This window comes from Pleurodeles waltl, chromosome 12, assembly GCF_031143425.1.
Source record: "Pleurodeles waltl isolate 20211129_DDA chromosome 12, aPleWal1.hap1.20221129, whole genome shotgun sequence".
NCBI lineage: Eukaryota > Metazoa > Chordata > Amphibia > Caudata > Salamandridae > Pleurodeles > Pleurodeles waltl.
The window spans coordinates 134,081,582-134,097,478 of NC_090451.1; the positions used below are offsets into that span (position 1 = coordinate 134,081,582).

The 15,897-nt window shown below is 43.8% G+C and overlaps 1 long non-coding RNA gene across 1 annotated transcript; it reads right to left on the reverse strand.

Moving 5' to 3' along the window:
* Positions 1-1,245: 1,245 nt before the first annotated feature.
* LOC138268089 (uncharacterized) lies at positions 1,246-15,688 on the reverse strand. The gene is made up of 2 exons (XR_011199922.1): positions 15,591-15,688; positions 1,246-3,275 (listed from the first exon to the last, which is right to left on the reverse strand). It is a non-coding gene; the product is annotated as an uncharacterized lncRNA (long non-coding RNA).
* Positions 15,689-15,897: the final 209 nt, after the last annotated feature.

Sequence of the window (15,897 nt, forward strand, 5' to 3'; positions counted from 1 at the left end):
GACCATAGACGGAATTCTGCCGCGGGTGGGGGAGACCCCTATCAGGGCCAGGGAAGGAATTCCCTTGCACTGATAGTGACTACCACCATCGTTTTTGTGGCAGTACAGAAGCCACGTAAACCATGGCGGTGGGCGGGGTCATATTACCATGGGTGGCCGAGTGACGGCCGCCGGGCTGGAGACTGTCGTCTCCAGCCCTGTGGTCATTACCACCATGGCAGTCGGAGTGTTACATTGATGGTTTGGCTTTAGCCAAACCGCCAATGTCATAATATGGCGGTATGTACCGCCAGCCTGTTGGCGGTACGACCGCCACTATTACACCGACCGCTGGGGTTGTAATGACCCCCACAATCTGCCCCTGTGGTGTTTGGTACTAAAACAGTGCATTTCCCCTCACAGTCCCACACTTCTTATGATAAAGACAGACGTAGTAGTGGCTTAACGAAAGATGAGGGGGCCCCCTGCAAAATACATGGAAGGGTCCCCTGCCGTGGACAGTGCTGGCCAGTGAGCAGTGTGTGACTGCTGGAGCTCTTCCCTCGCTCCAAGGGGGCGACGGGTGCTAATGTTACGTCACTGAAGTCCAATCCTCCTCTGGTGCAGTTGGTGCAGCAGCACCAGGTCCAGAGGGCCGAGGGGCTCATAGATCCCTGATTGTTGCTGCACCACATAATTCAAGCAGCTACAAGGGGGCAGTTTCCTTCCTTGCACTCAGGCCCAGGGCACACTGGCCACGCTATTGCTAATGCCGCACTCATTTCATATTCACTGCTTTAAGTTTTGTGGAACTGAAGTAGCTTATGTATAGCGCAGGGAAAAGACTGAAAGCACTGGACTGTTGCTGAGCTTTGATGCAGAAACGTATCATAACTGTCAACACTCAGCTCTATTTAATTCTTATTTTTCGCTAATAAGTTTATTAACACTCGCCTGCAGCATTTAAAATGTATCGAAAAACCAGAGCAAAGGCTCTCTCCTCCAGAGAGACAGAGGTGCAGGTAAATCACTCAGGACGCACGAGGCACGGCTGTGCGCGCAGTAACAGAGCTTCCGGATGTCTTTGGTCACACACAGTCTCGTGCTCATCTGTACTTCTCTAGAGTGGATTGGAGCTATTTTCCTGCACACAGCTCACGATATGGGGCAGAAGTGGAGGTCACTTACCCTGGCTCTTGAGAGTAACTGCACAATCTCTGTGCTCATTATCCAAATTCATCTAAAATAGTTTCTTTCGGTCAAAACTGTGGTCAAAGTGTTTTATTTTTCTTATGTTTAATATGAATGGCAATTTACTTTTCATTTTCTTTTAGAGTTACAGTTATAACGTTTTCAAGTTACATTGCAACATTGTAGCTGTCTGCTTCTTTAGGTGTGTTTTATTATTTTCCCATTGACAAATAATAATAACATGTACAGCCGAACCCAAAGGCCTATAAAGGTATCTAGAAAAATGGATGCATCTGTAATTGTTTGATTTTTTGTAAAACGTTTATTACAAGTATGTGGCAGCACATTTAGGAGTCTGTGTGTTTTCTTTTTTTCTTTTGTCGTGTGCTGGCGGGTGATTGCAATAAAAAAAAATGTAACTACTGCACCAGTTTACCAAGAAAATACCTATTTGCTTTCTCAAGCCTTGTTTTTGTTGTAAATTAACAATAAAAACCACTATCCCCCAAGGATATCCAGATTTCCATTTCCACCTTTATCTTTTCTGATGCACTTATTACTAAGGTGGATGAAAAAGGTGGTGGTTGTGTAAAGCTGTCTCTCCCAAGAATGGGAAATCATAACCCTTTAAAAGAGACATGGTCTGTGTAAATAAAAGTGCAACATAACATATAAGAGAAAGAATCCTGTGCTTGACAAATTCAGAAATAGAGTGACATGACAATAAACACTTGCAATATAAATTTAAAATTAGGCAACGCACTGACTACTTGCTGTTCCCACATCTGGAGAGTCCGGTGTCAATGGATTGACATGGTTTTTCAATTGGAATTAAATCATATCTTGGGCCCTGAGTGTAGAAGTCTGGTTTTCTATGTAGTGTGCAAAACCATGCACACTGTGCAAAGACTCCAGGCAACCACATGTTGGTTTACAGAGTTAAAAACTAGACCATCTAATGCTCTAATCGTTATGGTAGCTTGGTCGAGCAGTTAGGCCATCTTAGAGAATTGCAAAGCATTTGTAATACTCACATTATCAATAAATTAAGACACACACTTAAAGGAATTGCTCAAGGCCTATTTACAAAAGTACTTCATATTGTTATACATTTTTTAAGACCAACATCATGAAAATCGGGTAAGAACTTTTCAAGTTATGATTTTTCAAAATGTATTATTTCTGTGCATAATTACTTACTATAGGAATCAATTGGAGAAAAATCTGAAAAATCATATGAAATTAGGCAATGTGTTTACCAATGTCTCCTTTTGTTTTTAGGTTGAGGTCATCAAGAAGTTGTGTGGGACAGCAGTGGAAGTTCGGGTGGTTCCCGGTTTTGGCTTGGGCAGTTGCTGAAAAGTCCCTTGGAGCTGGTGCAGGACCACTGCGGGAGACTACTTAGAAAAGCAATGCACTGATGGACTTCAATGGGAGTTCGGTGGGTCCCCTAGAAGTGTAGAGGTCACAAGGGGTGGGGTGCTGTTGGAACACCAACACATCCAGAAGCTCGATTGCCTTAAGAAGCAGTTGCTTGCAACATTCAGACTTATTTTGGTATATTCTTTACATCCTTGAATATCAAGTTTGCAGTAACCAATGCTTGTTAAATGTTTCATTTAAGATAACCAATGCTTGTTGTTTATGCACATTCTATTCTGCCTGCTCCAAATGTAACTGCTAAAACATGTGCACTTCACAATGTGATCTGTATTGAACATATGCCACAATCAGGAGGATAGTTGCTCATTTCCACTACCAAAAGGCACATGTGCACATTTGATTATTTAAGGATGCTTGTGAGTCTGAGGCCTTGCTTGGCTTCGTACCTATTGCTCTGCTAACCTGTTTCCAGTCAAGTCAAGTTGCTTGTCCTCCAGTCTGTCTCCAGTTGAGTTCCAGTGCAAGTCAAGTTCCTTGTTCTCCAGCCTGCCTACAGTTGAGTTCCAGTATTCCTCATTCTTTGACCAGCTTCTAGTCGAGTTCCAGCATTTCTTGTCCTTCGGACAGCCTCCAGTCTAGTTCCAGCGATCCTCCCTCTCAGGTCGGCTTCCCGCAGAGTCCCAGCTCTCCTCTTCCATCTTCTGCCGACTATCCCGTATTTCCTGTAAAAGAGAGAAAATAAGAAAGGTGAGAAATAATTTATGACAATAAGAACCAGGGACGGCTCCTCAGCTATGGCACTGGAGCGGCGCCCCCGACAGCAGCAGCAGCTGCAAAACTTTTACAAGAAAACAATAATAAACTATGTCCCAGATTTAAGCAGGCCTTGCGCCATTGTAATGCCACATTAGCATCATTTCTTGTGCTAATGTGGCGTTAGAAGGCCAAAAATTTTGCACCATACTTACAAAGTGGGGCAGTGCATGCATTGCCCCACTTTGTAACCCTTTGCTCTGCATTATGACGGTGCCAGGCAAAATGTATGCAAAGAGGGCATTCTCCAATTGGGAGGGGATGAAAAAATGGTGCAACAAAATCTTTTTGGCACTTTTAACGGCTGCTCATAGCAGGCCTTAAAAGGAAGCTCCCATTGGTTACAGTGGGCCTCTGGGTGCTTTGCAGGATTAGAGACAATATTTTTGACGCAAATCCAGCCTTATGCACTGCAAATCTTCTTTTGGTTACTGGCCTTGTGCCTTATTTCCCACTCTCTCTATGGGTGATATGGCCCCATCCATTCTACCTACTCGTGGAGACTACATGGGGAGCCCACTCCCTGGCTGACAATTCATTGGGTGCAAGCTTGGTGCCTACAACTGTTTTTTCCTGCCCACATCCTCATAGGCAGGAAGAGTGAAGGGTGGTGTGTGCCTCCACTGCCTAGTAATGTGCTTGTGGGGGTGTGACTAAACACCACAATCCGAATGGGCTGCAGCAGTGTACCCCACTCTTTCTGGACTTCATTCCCAGGTGAAAGGACTTCCCTGTGATTCTTTGTTTGTGTTGGGACCCCCTGGGACAAGGTCCATGGGATTAATAGATTCTCTGATGAGGGGATCACAAGCACTCCCCCTGCCCATTTATGCAAATAAAACAGAGTAGTTTGCCCTGGCACACCCAGGGTATTTCCAAGTGAGTATGGCAGAGTGCTATATATCTGTTTTTCTTTGAAACATCTTTCAAGAAGCATTACTCTGGCCCTGCTGTCATTTTTTTCATCTTGGGGTCGCTTTGCTCCTGGTGGTCATGCTTAACAACCAGGAATATTTTCATTAGGCCTCGAAAATGGGGAACTTCATGGGGAGCTGACGTTTCTGGCTCCCTGTTCCAATCTTCTTCTCTGCCTGGATCCTGGTACTTCTCTTCTGCCTTTGAGGGCATCTTGTGCAGCCCCCCAAAAACCAGCCAGCAGGACATCCTTCCAGCTCTTATTGTCTCCCAGGTTTAGATCTTGTCATCTGTCTTTATCTTGTTCTATGGTTTTTACGTATGGGTGGAAGATTTTAGATGACTGGCACCCCTAGCCAATCCCACACCACGACACACCATCTCCTTACCACTGTCCCAACCATCCTGCGGAGTTACAGCATTCTTGCACAATCTAACATGGTGACTTCAAGTTTTCTCTAAAAAGAGCTCCTCTGACGGTCTCTGCTCCTCCTCTAACTGACATCACTGCTGATCGTTTCCCACCAAAACTTCAAAGGCAAATCCCTCTTGTGTAGGCTCCAGAGGTCTGGAATTTCTCCCTTGCTCTATTAGGGCTGGGCTGACCCAGCCCAGCTGCAGTTTAAAAAGCTAGTTATCAGATGCAGATTTCTCCCACACCCTTTCTTCTCTCAGAAACTGGGTTAATCACTGATAATTGCTCATTTTGTGTGGTGAAAATGTGATTGTCTTGTGTTGGGGACTGCTAATTCAAACTTGCTGGGCAATTTTTACCCGTTTGGCACCTGCAGGCCCAAATGGAGCAGAACTGTACTTTAGGACGGATTTAGCCTATTGGTAAAACACACTGAAAATAACCACAGATTTTCTCATAAGCACTATATTAAACTTTTTAAATGGAGGTTTTCCGTCTTTACCAAAGGTTGTGGCATGGTGCCAACCGAGGCCTTCAGAGCAGGAAATATCCTAGTGTCACCGCTGTTCTCATGAGCCACTGTAAAGCTCAAAGCCTTGCAACTCTTAGGCATCTTGGTGCTGTTCTGCTTGTCATTAGGTAGAACCCTCACTTCTCAGGTTTGAAATGCTATTTTACATCTCTTCCCAGCCCCTTGCTTCAGTGGCACATGTCTTCATGTACGAAGAATAGTTCTTAATATGAGGTGACATACTGCTCTTATCATCTCTGAATTGTATAATTTATAAGTACTTACAGCCCTGATGATGGCACGAAGCACTAGGCCCTAGAAAGTAATAGCTAAATGGCATTATAGATCTCTTGGAGTGGAGTTTGGTTAGTCCCTTTGGGGGCGGACGGAGGGCGCTATCCTTCAAATATTTATCTGTCCCTATACCCCCCTCCCACACACACAGACAGTACCCTCCTGCCAACAGTTCAGGTGTCCAGTACCCAAATGGACAATGGGATTAGCACATCTCAGACAAAGTGGCTTTAGCCGGATCTCAAGCTTGTCAGAATTGGGTGGTGGTAACTCAGTCCTTAACCTGGGAGCAATAGTTTTTAAGAGTGCTTGATAATATTATTCAACTGGTCTCTAACTGCTTCAAAACCGCAAGACATAAAACAAGCATTTGCAATGCAATGGGTCTCTCTCTTGCTCAGCTTAGAGCTATTAGAGTTGTAAAGTCCTAACCAGACTTTTCTTGCCACATATATTGAAACGTAAAAGTAAAATAGTTTCACATAAGTGATTTAAAGGGTCTCGGCATGAGCGTGAAACATGAAGGAGATACACAAAAGGAAACACAAGTTGGCATACAGTCAAACCTATCAGCAGTTATGCAATTACCCATGTAACTGGGTCATTGTCATGCAAAGCGCTCCATTACCGCCCAGCGAGATCGCGCTGCATATGAAATAAACAGAAAAAAATAATCTAGAAGCCATGCAGAAAACACAGAGACTTGTATGATTTCAGTAGTTGGTTGATGCACTTGAGGAGGGCTAAGCACTGGACTTTCACAAATGAAATTAAGCAAATTTTGTAAGGCAAGCCCACGAACCAGCAAAACTGATGGGCGTGTGGTGGGTGTGGTTACAATCCCACAGAGGGACTAAAACAGGCTAGAGCACTTGCGCACTCGACCATAAAAACTGCCCCTTAGGTTACTGCATTAATGTTTTCAATAGTTACCATAATAAGAAATTGTACTGCTCGACAACTTCAAGCCCTTTACAAAGTGTGCTTGCCAAGTGTCCCACACTGCATGTGGCATCAACTTAGAAGACAATGTTCTAACCAGGCTTCGGAAGAACCTACATTTACTGGCTGTAATCAGTCATATAGAAATATGTGCAGACAGGTCTTTAAGTGGGATTAACATAGTGTGGGCTCTCTAAAAGGGAACATGTAAAATAAATTTCTGATTCCTATAGAGTGCCACCCAATCAGTATTTTGGTTTCCCACAAAAATGGAACTGTATTCAAACACATAGCAACTGAGATACACTTAAAATATGTCAGTAGGATTGGCTTTGTCACTGGTTTTTAACTGTTTAAGATAATTATTTGTAACAAATAATTCTTACTCGTTTAACATTGGAAATGTTTTGCCTCTGAAACTGCGACTGTGAATTCAAAAGTATTTAGGAGTGTGGAAACAGCTACAGCCTTCAGTTATGTGCTCTTTATGTTAGGTATGTATGACGTTTTTCTCTCACATCTGGTCCATCTTCAGATCTTCAATTCTTTTCCCCCCACACAGCACCCACTTTTCACTCTTCCTTGAATCCACTTCCTCGCATCACCCTCACCACTTACACACTGTATTCACTCACATTCAAGCTACTTATTTCCTTTTGCCTTGTTAATGTTTTGACATCTGTGTACTCCCTTTACACATTCCACTGAATTTCAGTTTCAGCTAGAATACATAACCATTGTTCTGTAGAGAGGCCGTTCACGGACATGCACTGTGCTTGCCTTCGCCTGAGTGCCTGAGCTCTCAATCAAAGCCCCTCATACACACCTGGCACGACTCAAACTATGAACTATACAAGAGCAATAAGTTGAACAAAATAATACGGAAACACAACATGATGAAATAGCTAACACTCTTAGGGAATACAAGATTAAGTAAAACATGTGAAATGAGAGGAACCAAACCACTGACATGCATTACCTTAACTTTTTTAACACTCATTGTTCGTAAATCAATCTGTGTTTTTAGCATTAATGTTAAGGGCATGAAAATAGGGATAGTTTTCACCTTACAGCAGGCAACAGTCTTTGCTATAAGGAGATATTTCTCCCTTTGCGCTTGACTCTGATATTTGGATATTCCCTGCACTGCTGTCACACTGGCTTCAGGAATAAGAACGTGTGGACGTTCAGGCAGGCCTGTCGTTCTACATATGTCATTTTTGCTTTTAACTATACATTATAAGCAGCTGATGTTGGTAAAAGGAGGGAAACGCTGCTGCCATCTTCTGCTACTTCAATATATAACTTTAATTTACATCTGAGGTAGAATGTGAGGCTATGGCAGTCATTCACATCTCTTAGTTTTTGTGGATATACCAGCCATTGTCCATGCCCAGGAAGCCTTCTACAGCTGGCAGATCCTCATCTCTAAGCTGCTTTTGGTTGTCACTTCACTGTAACCCTACCCGGGTGCACAGGTTCAGTTCTCTGAACAGGAGATTACTAATGGGGTGAGTGTAACTCATTGAGCCACCTACGGTTTTTAGTTCACCAGAAACAAAGCTGAGGCACACCTGACACCCTTCACTAATCTCCTTGGGGACAAGGAGTCGACAGCGGAGAGCCACCTTAACTGGAATCCCATCTTCCTTCCCCATTTTCTTCAATGGTCTCCTAGAAATTTAAAGACCTGTAAGGCATGAGCTGCAGGGAGTGAAATATATTCAAACAGGAATAACCGAGGGGTGAAGAGATAACACACATTCATTGGTATGAAAGGCAGATCTGAATTTCAGGAGCTTTATGACATAATTACCTCAGACAGCTCATTTAAGGCAAAACACCAACAAGAAATATAACGTCAGGATTAGCAAATCTCTATGCCACCACAAACGAAGATAAGTGATCCTAAACTTTAGATTCCTTCACAACGGATGGGTCAGTGTGGGTGATGCAAAATTCACTCTTTGGACAATGTGACAGACCCATGTTTAATAAATAGTACCTTGAACAGCAAAACGATTAGCTGTTGGACATGAATATGGACTTGTTCTTGCGAAGGGCAACAGTCTGAATTTACAAATATTCAAACAACTACAACAAGCACAGATTTGCAAATGGTGTACTGCCAGTCAAGAAACCTTAAAGCAATAGTTTAATAAACACAACAGTCTGCCAGAACATAGCAAACAACACATTGCTAATATGTGTGGCACCAGGCAACACAAGAGGCAGGTACAATAACTCACAAAAATGACCTTCAAGTAGCGCAAGTTCTGCAATGCCCAGTCCTCCATGAATAACTAGGATCATATTTTCAGAGAATAAATGGAAAAAAATATTTTTAAAGCTTTCCCATCTAGACGTACCCCCAATAAAGGTGTGGAAATGGAAAACCTTCATGTTCCTTGAGGGCGTGGGGAAAACTATACAAGACCCTGAATGGAGAGCCAAGACTAGGGACATTTTTACGCAAGGTGTGAGTGATGCTTGCACCACGCATCATGGTACATACGTGACACAAACATCTAAGTCATATTTTAAAGGCATGCAAACCCTTTTGTGTCATTTTCAGTGACTCCAAAAAATATGGAGCAATCCATTGAAAAATTCTGTGTTGCATTGCTTTGCAAATGGAAGGCATTCCCACGCAACTTCCATGGTTTTAGACGTATTTCCAGACTTAAACCTTGAAAGCTTGTTAATGCACCAAAAGGATAACCTCCCCGGGAGAGGCGCAACAAGGAGAAATATATTTATTTCTCCTAGTAACTTCCTCTTTCTATGTCTCCTGCATCCTGCAGCCCACATATATAGCTGAAGATGCCTCTAAGGACTTTTTTGTGCAGGAAGGGGCACCTACCTGCACAAAAACAATACTGCATGCAGCATGGGCACTCTTGCATGATGGTGCAAGGGTGCCTGTGTTGATGTAGGCAGTCCATTGTGCGCCAGCACAGGGAGGAAAGAACAGGAATGTACTCTGCGCCTTAAATCCCGCACATTCCTGCCCTTTACTAGTAACACAGTGCAGAAAGGTGACTTACTACACTGCACCACTTTCCCATGAATATGGGCCTAGGTGTCTATAGAGGCTGTCTGGCATTTATTTCCGTGCCGGGTCTGCTGCTCTTCTAAATTGAAGGAGATCGGGGGGAGAATAAAAGGTATGCTGCCTTCTCCTAACTACATTATCAACATTCCAAAAGGAAATTACTGGTGCCTGTCAATCATCCTCATCTTTTGCATTTGTCTCCTCCTTCTCCAACACAACTACTTAAATGCATAGGATGCATGGGGCCATAATACACAAAGTGCTCTGGGGCCACAGTGTAGTGTGCGCCGATTGTTTGAACTCCTGATGTACTTTGTTATTAAAGAAAGGAACTGCAGAAGCCAGAGTGGCCCCTTCAGTAGTATGGATAGCACAAGTGCAAGACATATTCCAGAAAGATCAGAAGGGGATGTTTTGTCATTTCAATGGGAGTGCGGACCCTATGCAAACGAGGGAGCTTTTTGCCTATGTGCTTGCACCATACTAAAGGCAGGGGTGTAATGCCACAAAATTTGTCAGAAAGTGCACTGTTGTGCAGCAAATAGAAGGTGCACTATCAACAGCACTGCTTGGGAAGAGGTTGCAGGGTTCTAAGAACAGCTCTGGCATGCTCCTGCCGGCATGTGCAATAACATGGCACTCGCCTAGATGGAAAACCCCGCTCCCTCTTTACACAGAGGCCGGGACGCTTCCAACAAAAACAAGTATTGGCAAAGCCAATAGGTCTTGCCTATGCAAGAGCTATTGGCTCTGCTTATGTGTTGTGTTTTATCCATGTTGTACAGCAGAATTGCTGCTGTACAACATGGCTAAGCGTTAGTGGAATAAAGGAGAGTGCTGCAGAGTGGAGGGGCGTGTTGTAGAGAAGAGTGTTGTGGAATGGCGAACACTGTCCTGGAATGGCATAGGGTGATGTGAAGTGGAATAGAGGGAGAAGAGCTGAAGGGCAAAGATTGGAGCACTGTAGAGTATCATAGAGCAGTGTTTCCCAAACTGTGGGTTGCGAGACGATTTTTGGTGGGTTGCCATAGTCTATGCAATAAAATGGCTATGTCTTCTGTTGCTTATTTTGTAATGCAATGGCTGCTACCTAAAAACTGCTCTCACAGTCAGAGAAAGAAAAATAAAGTAATTATATGACAATCCTCCTGGGCAGTGGCTTGACGAACTGGAGGGGCCCCCTTACAAAGAAATAGAGGGCCCTGTCATAGCTCACTCAGGAGCTTTTAGGCCAGGGTGCTGGCTGAGGTGGCCCCCTGGAGATCTGGGACAACCCGCCCCACGGACTGCCGGGGCCTTTGTTACACCACTGCTCTTGGGGTACATAAAGTGTGAAAGGGAAGCTGGAGGATGTCCTTTTGACCTAACACAGAACAACATGTAAATGTCTGTCAATGAAATGTACACATTCACCAGTTAGGGAAGCAAACTGTAGCACTATTTTGGTAATTCTGAAGTGTGATAGAAACAAAGATTTTAGTTGGTTCAGAACAAATTAGGACACTACTTGCTGATGCACAAATAAATATTCCCTGAACTTGATTTCCACACATTATCATTTGTGTACAATTTAGTGTCATGTGTAAAACTGTATGCTTGTGTACATTTAATGACCATTTCAATGGAAAATGTGTTGCCTGCAAATAATGTGCTGCCACATGATGCAGTAGTTTCATTAATAAAAAATTTAACAAATCGCCCTTCTCATGTTCATTAAAGTTAGTTGGGTCACGGACGTTTGCTGTATTAAAAAGTGGGTTGTGGTTCTAAAAAGACTGAGAACCAGTGTTGTAGAGTGGAGTGGCATACAGTGGAGTAAAGTGGAGTGGCATAGAGGGAGTTGTGTAGAGCGGAGTACAGTGTTGTGGTGTAGAGTGAAGTAGATTATCAGAGTGGAGTGACAGAGTGTCGTGGAGGGGAGTAGAGTGCCGTGGAGTGGCATAACGTGTCTTAAGAGTGGCGTGGCTTAGAGTGGTGTAGAGGGAGTTGAGTAGAGTGTTGTAGAGTAAAGTGGCATACAGTAGAGTAGATTGTTGTAGCGTGCAGTGGCATAATGTGGTGTGGCATATAGTGGAGTGGCACAGAGTGGAGTAGTGTGTCAGTAGAGTGGAGTAAAGAGTGGCATAGAGGTAGGTATGTAGTGTCAGAGTTGAGCAGAATATCGTAGAGTTGAGTGGCGTAGAATAGGGTGAATAGGGTGGAGTAGCATTGAGTGGAGGGCATAGCATATAGTGGAGTGAAGTGTCATAGATTGGGGTGTCAGAGTAGAGGGCTGTAGCGAAGAGTAGAGGAGTGAAGACTGGAGGGGCATGTCATACAGTGTCAGAGTGGAGCAGCATGGAGTGGAGTGGCTTGTCATGGAGCAGAAGGGATTGGAGTGGAGTGCTGTAGAGTGAAGAGGTGTAGAGTAGAGTATATATGGTGTGGTGCACTGGGTTTACAGACAACACATTTTGAATTTAAATAACAATTACATTTGCTCTGGCACACAATTTCAGTGATTAAATGTATACAGTGCACAAACAATAATGTGTGGAAATGTAATCTCCTAGAGTACTGATTTGTTCTGATCATATTTAAAAAATGTGTCCACCACAATTCAGAATTACAAAAAATGTGCTTTATCTGTGCTTTCGTAATTCTGATATATTCAGAAATATTTGCACAGTTCATTTACAGACAGTAAGGATATTCAAGGATACGGTGATATGAAAGGATGTGGTGTGCAGACATAGGATAGAACAAGGAGATTCAGAAAGCAGATTTGCATGGCAGAAAGTGAATGTGGGACTTGTAGAGTGGATGCAAAGGGCTTAGAAAAGGTGTGTGAGGTGGAGAACACATGAAGATTGAGGATACAGAGGTTGGAATAATGGGAGTTGAGAGTAGATACTGCACATGGATAGTGGCACATGTTCCATATGCCCCAATGCATACAAAGGCTGCTTGGCCTCTCTTTAGTTAGTGGAATTCAACCATATTCAGAGGGCATAGGTACCATCAAGCCCTGCTACCACTGCACCTGCTGCACTAGTAAAAGTTATTGCCTTTTACAAAGTGCACTAGATATGGATCACAAGTGTGAGTGGCGGGGCATGTATTAATGGTAGAAAGGAATGGTGGACTGCAGCAGAAGGTGGAAAAAGGTATGTGGAGGGAAAGACGTTAAGCTCAGGCAATGGACAAATAAGGTTGAAAGAGAAAGAACAAGAGAGAGAGCCAAAGTACACAATGGGGAAATTGACTGATCGGCTCTAGAGAACAGATTTAGACCATGGAGTGCCAAGGTAAAAAGGGAAGTGCAGATGTTGAGTTTCCACATATATGTGAAGTGGGTGGAGAATGGATGTAGAGTGAGTACGGACCATGAATAGTTGTAGTTTAAAGTTCATTCTCAAAGCGGAGAGAGATTGTGAAGAGTGGGTCCTACTGGGTTAAGAGCCTTCGGAGGGGGTGGAAAGCATCTGGGAAGTAGAGCACATCTGGATGGATTGAACACATGGAGGATGACAAGCAGATTTAAAGGGTGTTGTTGAGGGTGGAGCGTGGCTACATGCGGTGGACAGCACTTAAGTTATGTGCAAAGGGAAGAGAGCAGACGAAGGGCTGAGAAGAAAATAAAGGGTAAAGAGTGGGAGAAGAGGGTGGCAAGGATTTGTAGAGGGTGAAGGGCACGTGCAATATAGAGAGGATGCCTGATGTGGTAAGCAATGTACACGGTAGAGATCAGATTTGGAGAGTGGAGGTGGCGGATAAAAGGTTAGAAAGTGGATTTACACGGAGTACAGGGCACATAATGCAGGTGGTGAGTAGACAGAGCATGCAGATGGTAGACAGGTGTCCCGAGGATATTCAGTTTGTAGAGCGGACGCAGGGTCAAACTGGAAAGAAAATAGGCCCCAGCACTAAAATAAAAGTGGGCCCGTCAGTGAATCAGCTAGCTAAAAAAACGCCAAAAGTTTCAAATCTGGGCAGTTCTGAACGTGTATAAGCATTTGTATAGGTGCTTCGCAAGGTATGAGACATGCATTTGTTTGTGCTGCCTGCAGGAAATATTTGTGGTACTAACAGGAAAAGCAACAGTTAAAAGTGGCCCACGAAAACAACAAACTTAGTCCAAAAACAAGCATTTGCAAGGCAACGGGTTTCGCGTTTGCTCATGTTAGAGCTGATAGCGTTGTAAACTCCTAACCCGACTTTTCACTCGTAATGAAACCTATCGGCAAAAGTACATTTATATACGTAACCGGAAAAAGTGCAATTAACTGTGTAACAGGGTCGATATTATGTAAAGCGCTCGACTTCTGCCAAGCGAGATCGCACTTGGAAAATAGAGAAAAAGTAGTCCACGAGCCAGACGGAAAACAGCAAGCCTTGCATGTTTTCTGTACTTGGTCGATGTGCTCGAGGAGGGCTATCCACCGGAAAAGGCATGATGTATGCATGCCTTCCACTAATAAAATCAAGCAGATTCTAACAGGCAAGCCCACGAGCCAGTGAAAGACGCTGACGTGACGTGGACAGGGCTCAGAGCCCTTTTTAATTCCTAAAGCGTCTCGCTTAGCGAAACGCATGCGCAAGCGCATGCGTTGCAGGCTTGACCCTAAAAAACTGCCCCGCAAATTGACCTATCAGACAAGCTATTGTGGAATGCTGAGGCCAGTCCAACCCTGAGCAAACTTGAAAGAAGAGAAAGCATTTAAAGGCTGAAGACTAGCTGGAAAATAGAGCAGTGGGTTAGGATGAAGAAAGCAGCAGGGTCGAGAGTGAATGGTGAAGTGCTGAACTTGAGTGCGGAGGAGTGAAACGATGCATAAAAAGAGTATTTACGGCTCGAGTCTGAGATATGCAGAGCAGAAATAAAAGAGACTGATTATTTCTCGGACAGAATGGAATCACATTAAAAAAAAGCTCAAGACTGAGAGAGGTATGGTCTTTGACGCACTCGCCTAAGATTAGTAAGATCTCTGCCATATGTTTTTCTTTCACTGTATGCTTAAGAAAACTCTCCAGTTGCTGACTTCTTTCTGTAGTTCACAGCGGCCTAGGCAATAGCAGCTTCCAGCCAAGGTTATTTAATCCAGTCTGGTGGGTGAGATGACGAATGCATCCACTCCAGGAATTTGTGTTTGGCTTTATGGTCAAAGTTGTGAATCCAAAGGGTCCATTTAGCCATTCATCCATCGGTAGTCGATAAAATAAGTACATTCAGGCAGGTTGCAATAAACACCTATTATTTTAGCACCAAGAGACCCGCAGGTGAATGCGATCTACAGATACCACGTGTTACAGGCGTCCAACCTATTTAACTTTCGTTGCTGTTGCCTGGCTTTGCAGACCTTAATAGCTGCTCTTTTATTTCTTGAATTCTGTGTTCCGCTTCCCGAGGTTACGCAGCATTGGGATCATGTGATCAGCATTTTCACATAAATTGGTCAGAAAAACAAAAACTTAGATGTGCAAAAGTTTATCGACACAAATGAGGTGAGCCTCAAAGGCAAGAGAAACCGAAGACAGACTATGCAACCTTTCCGCGCTGATTGCGAGTCACCAAGTGGATTGGAGATACGAATCGTTATTTTAAAAAGCGCTATTAAATAAAACTTAAGTTAAAGTTATTTACAAGTATTCAATACAACCCCTGGCAAATCGAAGAGCGTTACTCTGATTGTTAAAACGGGTTGGACGTTCCCCGTCTAAAGGCTGTCTGGCATGATTGTCCCTGCACCGCTCTTATACACAAAGCTGCCGTTTTCTGCATTTGTAGGTAAAGTTCGTTAGCGCTACTGATTTTCAATATAACTCGTACGATTCACCATAGAACATCTAGGAGAGCAGGAAACTAAGGGCAGACTACACTGTCATCTGTAAAGGGAAGACCACACCCGCTGGTGATGCAGGATTGAGAGGAGGCAAACCAGCGGTGTTCCCATGACTCGCGGGCTGGCTTAAGTGCATAAGGACACGACGCGGAGATACCCGTCGCTCTCCTGGATGGCGAGTCTAGGTTGACTCAGCCTTTCATCCTTCTGAGGTCGTTGAAATGAGTACCAATCCTGGGTAATGACTGCTGTGCCTACGGGTGTACTTACAGGCCGAGGTCAGGCGCCAAGTGCTGCGTTGGAAAGGCAAAGTGGCAGTTATTATGCACCTGCGCAGTGGATGAAAAAGCCACGACTGGTTCACTTTTTCAGCGAGTGTTTGCAAATGTCTCCGAAGATTCGTGTGTCTAGAAGCCACACTTCACTCCTTCTCCGTGTGCATTCACTAAAATAACATGCACATACGTGTTTATTCTTCCGAGAATCATTTGTTAAAACACTGATCTCAAAAACACATATGTAAAACAAGCATTTACAATGCATCGGGTCTCGCGTTTGCTCATGTTAGAGCTGATCG